The following is a 6080-nucleotide window of genomic DNA, read 5'->3' on the forward strand; positions in this document are numbered from 1 at the left end:
TGGATTGATTCCCCGCCTTTCTGAAATTTTATTTTAAGAGGACTACTCGTGTTTCGTCATCTAACGTTAAGTTGGGATGCAGGGACTGGGCCGCGATGTGCTCTCCCAGCCCAACACATATGCTACCAATAGGCCCATTGAGATGCCCTAAATGGTAAGTAAGTCTTACTGCACCAGCTTCATTTGATCAAAGCACTTCGTGGTGTCGATGATTGAAAAAAAGTTTACCGATTTTATGTTGCCAGCTCTACTCCTCCTTGAGACATCTGCAATTGCGGCAGTAATCATAAGATTGGATACTTAGCGAAGTGAGTATCTATCAGACATTGATTAGTTAAAACCCTTATGAGGGGTCAAAGTGTTCCTGCTCACCCGGAATTTAAAAGAGGTCATAAGTATACCGTCTGAATCGTTTTTGGGAAGGATGTGAATAGTTAAGCCTCTTCTGGGAAGCTCATAATGCAGTTACCCATATAAGGCAAATACTGAAGTACTGAGTCATCTCACTGAAAGATCTGCAGCATGCAAAAATTGACTTTGTAATGTCGACATATTAGTCCAGGCGTTTAATGCGGCGAGAAATAATGGATGTTTGAGAAATAATAACCCTTTCCCGTCTTTAGACACAGGTAACAATTGATTTATAGCAATGCGTATCGCTTACGGTTCCGCTTAATATACGTCACAGTGCCCACGGTGGTGTGGTGTTAGCTTGTTTCGCCTACCACACTGAAGATCCTGGGTTGAACAGCCGAGGAAAGCAATTTTATAATCAAGTTTCTTCCTTTTCTAAGCGGGCCGCCCCTCAACAGTGATTTGGCAAGCACTCCGACTGTATTTCGGCGATTTAAAACATCTCAGTGAAAGCTTATCTGCCTTTTATATTCTGTTCGGAATCAGCGTCAAATGTGTAGCTTCCGTCAAGCCAATTTGTAGGAAAGATAAAAAAGAAGCACAATGCAAAGTGAGGATAAGCGCAATTCAAAAGTGTATCAATGTATCATTCATATATTTAGCATTTGAGGCTTTGGTGATCCCTTGTTAGTTAGATAGAACTGGAGGCTGGGGGGATAGCATGGAAAATTCAATGTGGTCATACTAAATCGCGCCCGCTACGGTCGGGCTAGTACCTTAACGATGCTTGTAACCGAAACATTCTGGATCTATATCCGAAAAAGGCCCATCAACATCGATAACACTCCCCAAAACCTTGCAAAAAAAATGTTTTGAAATTTTTCTTGCTTCAAGAGATATATTCAAAATTTGGCTTTGTCGAAAAAAAGTTGCCTATAAACCAATAAACGCTCGTAGCGCTTAAACCGTTAATGATGTCTCCTTGAATTTATCGTGAATTAATTCATGTATTGCAAAAAAAAATGTGTTTTGGAAATTTTATTCGGTTCAAGTGGCGTACACAATAATCGGTTTTGTGGACAGTAACTGTCGATAAACAGGTTATTTAACATTTTAACATTTCACATTTATTTAGAATGTAAGAGTGTACATATAAGACTGAGTCTTTTAAAGTACATCATAAAAGTGGAAATTCAAAAATTTTAAAACTTAGGTCTATTACAATTCGTAAGTAACTTACAACATAAATGTAGTATTTTAAATTCAAAACTTATTTAATATTAATATTATATTTGTAATTTTAAAGTTAGAATTTGAAAAATTTGGTAAAAGGAAAAAAGAAAAGAAAGAAATATGTATAGAGCAAGTCAGATCCCAATCACACACTGTAGAAATAAAATATTTGTGACTTACCCTGCTGTAGTTACATCTACCCATGACATCTTCTGTAATTGAATTCCAGAGCCTAGTAGCATTAACGAAGAAAAGGCGTGAAGGGGACAGGTATTTATATTTAGGGATTATCAGAGTTTGATGCCTTCTGAATTTTATTAGTACTAATTTAACGTAAAGGTATTCTGTAGCATTATATTCTTCTAAAAGCTTATACATGAACGTACAATTTCTAGCAGCAAGATAATCAGAAATAGTGCACCCCAGAATTTTGGTCTTCCATGAAGTGATGTGATCACATCTTTTGAGTCCGTAGACATAACGCGTAACATTGTTAAACGCAACATCGATTTTGTGCATGCAGAATCTAGCTTGCTATATACAAGCTCAGAATAGGTGATGTGGGGTAGAATTAGTTGCAGAGCCTTTACTTTCTCGTCTCAAAAGGCGTAAATGTAACTGTCATTCGTAATCTACGTAGAACAATATAGACATTGCGCACAACTTTGTTTACATGGTCTGATGAAGGAGTTCTCTCACGACTGTGATGAGTGTCAGACGTACTACGGATCGCGAAAAACTATTATACTCGTGTTCTATCAAGGTGCAACAAAACCAATCAAATAAATTGAATAAACTATCATACATAACTTTTAAAACCACAAATTGTAAGAAAAAAAACACAAAATCGAAAAATGCAAATAATATGCATGAACAGAATGCTCAAAATTCAAATAACATAATGGTCTTAGACCACATGTACCCAGAAAAAGTGCAAACCAACAACAAAAGGAAAAGCAACAATATGGAAATGCCATCAGCTTCCAAACTCATCAACAATAACTATTACGCGGCTCTCGATCTGGAAAGTGACGACGAAGAGTGCGTAAACAAGTTCAAAGAATATGTTACACAAAAACAAAACAAACCATGTGACATGCAAATAAGATCCAAAAACAATACGCCACAGACAGAAAATAGAGGTCAAAATAACAATTACGCGGAGACAAACAAACCTTCGGAAAATACCAAGAGTGTCGAAAAAAAAAACAAAAATAAAGTGCCACCGATCATAATCCACGGCATTGAGCCAGACAAACTAATTGAAGTGCTAACTAAAGGCATAAAATTGTAAACTTTAAAATCAAAGAAAACAAGGAACAAAAACAAACCCGCTACGTTGAAGACTTAAACACATTCTTATTAGTAAAAGATTTCCTTATTAAAACGAATGTTCAATTCTTCACATACTCTCCAAAATCACTGAAAAATAAAACATATTTATTAAAAGGGCTAAACGCAAATACAGATCCAAAACAAATTCTAAAAGAATTACAACAATACCAAAATGACAACCTAAAATTTATTAAAGTATCACAGTTTTCCACAAACAAATCTAGAAAAAACCTAACAGCGTTGCCGATTTTCATGGTACAAATAACACCCGAAAGCAGCATAAATACACTTAAAAAAATCAAAAACATTTTATATAGATGTATAAACTGGGAACCTCTGAAAAAAGACAGTATTGCGCAATGTCGCAATTGCCAAGGATTTTTCCATAGCGCAGCCAATTGCCATTTACCACCCAAATGTGTCAAACGTGATCAACCACACAACAGCAATGAATGCAAAATAGAAAAATCTGATAATGAAGACAAAAGCAAACTCTATTGTGTCCTATGCAAAAAATACGGGCATCCAGCTTCATACAAGGGATGCGAAAGATATATTAGTCTTAAACTAAAACTTATAGAAAAGAAAAAAAACATTCATGAAAAATCCATTAATCAGCAAAACTTTATTAATCCAAAGGTAAAATTTGCCGATCTATTTGAAAAATCGACTCCACCACAAAATGTACCCAATCCAACTGTTAATAATGAAAAGCTAACCAATAACTTATTGTTAGAACTTAAAAAGGCAATGGATAACCTAAAAGATCAATTGTCAATTCTCCAAAAACAACAACAAGAACAAGGAGCTCGCATCGACGTTCTTTTTTCTTTACTAGATGATTAATACAACTAACACTTTTACAAAAACACTTAATATAATATCCATTAATGTTAACTCCTTAGTCACCAAACCTCGAAGGTATGATCTCGAAAAGTTCTTAATAAAACACACTCCAGACATCGTTCTTCTGAACGAAACTAAACTAAATAAAAAACACAAACTTTGGTTTAAAAACTATGTCTTTATCCGCAAGGATAGAGCCAACTCAAAATTAGGAGGAGGCACAGGTATACTAATTCGAAACAATATCAAATACGCAAACGTCACTGGCATCACAAAATTAAAATGTCTTGAAGCATGCGCTATAAAAATACCGACTGCAGAAAAGAAGTCGTTATATGTCGTAGCTGCCTATTACCCAAGCGGTAATAATAACGGAGATTTCGAAAGGGATTTAAATACATTATTTGAAAAATTAAGCCTAGAAAACCCAGAAAATCTTTTCTTAATAGCAGGAGACCTCAATAGTAAACATTATAACTGGGGGAACGCAATTGGCAACCAAAAAGGCAAAACTCTTCAAAAATGGATCTATGACAACCAAATAAAGTATCGCTGCCAGCTTTACGCTTCAGCAACACCTTCCTTTCCCAGAGCCAACTCTTTTATTGACAAATGCATAATAGATTCCAGACTATCTTTCGAAAAAATGAATGACACAACAAACTGCATTAATACCCTCGATTATGACAGTGACCATAATGCAATCCAAATGGACGTCCCAAGGGAAATTAACCTTAACCCCTTTGTGATGTTTACAGAAAATGCAACTAGGAATTTCGATTATAAAAGAACAAACTGGGAAAAATTCAATCGCAAAATTCTACAAAAATTGTCTAATGGAGCTCCGGTACCCAAAGAAAGAAATCTAGAAAACTCAGAAATAGACACTCACTTAAACGCCTTATCCGAGATAATCTTAGATAATATCGAAGAAATTGTCCCCAAATTTCCAATTAACGACGTAAATAAAATATATCACAATAGCATTATCACAAAATTGCATAAAGAAAAGAGTAAATTCCTCACACTCATTAAAAAACATAATAGAAGAGAAATACTACTCAGGGACGAAATACTATCACAACTTAAATCTAGACTTAAATTAATTAAAATCTTACTCAAAGAAAATATAAACAAAGTATCAGACGACTACTACAAAAAAAAATTGATTGCCATAGATCCTCAAGACTCATTAGATATGTTTAAGAAAATAACAAAAAACTTCAAGCCTTTTACCCCTCTAGAACTCAACGAAATTAAAATACCTCTCAACTACAAACACATTCTTACAGAGGCTAATATTGAAGAATGTGAAATAGAGAAGACTTCCGATTTCTTTGTACTAAGAGAACAAAACCTCATACTCAACGCTATAGGTTCATATATGCAATCAGTTCATTCTATAAAGCAGAGTGATCCTGATAATGCAACTCACAATATAGTAATGCAGAGTTTCAATAAGTTTTTAGAAATAAAAGCCGAATTTGATACTCTCCATCACACAAAAACCACATTTAACGTAAATACTTGAGGACCACCAAACACAAAATTACTTCGCAACACCGGAAGCAGTAATTAATATTTTTAGAAGCATTCCAGCAAAATTATCATCTGGTTGAGATGGGATACCAAATATAGTTTTGAAAAATTTGCCTGGTTGGGATGGGATACCAAATATAGTTTTGAAAAATTTGCCACCTATAATGATACTAGAATACGTCTCGTTATTTAATAACATGTTGAATAACGCTTACTTCCCCCAAAATTGGAAAAGAGCGAAAACCATTGTCACACCTAAAAAAGGCAAAGATCCTACTATCATAAATAACCTACGCCCCATAAGCCTTCTTCCGAATATCAGCAAAGTATTTGAAGTACTAGTAAGTATCAATATAACAAAGTTCTGTAACGAAAAGGGTCTTGTGAATGAAAAACAATTTGGGTTTAAATACCAACATTCTACCACGCAAGCAATTCACTGTCTTGTTTCATTCATCAACTGGAACTGGCATAAAAAATATTGTACAGGCGCATGTCTGATTGATCTAGAAAAAGCATTTGATGACTATGGTTGAATGGTCTAATATTTAAATTAATTAAATACAAATTTCCTCTGCATCTGTTAATGTTAACTTACAACATGATATACAAAAAACAATTCACAATATCTAATGGTGTAATGCAAAGCTCCCAAAATTTCAAAATGGAAAATGGGTTGCAGCAAGGAACAGTAAACTCTCCAATACTCTTTAACATTCTTACTTTGGACCTTATAAATAGTTTTGAAAATATCATCTCATATGCTGATGACC

Source organism: Eurosta solidaginis, chromosome 3, assembly GCF_040869045.1.
Source record: "Eurosta solidaginis isolate ZX-2024a chromosome 3, ASM4086904v1, whole genome shotgun sequence".
Classification (NCBI taxonomy): Eukaryota; Metazoa; Arthropoda; class Insecta; order Diptera; family Tephritidae; genus Eurosta; species Eurosta solidaginis.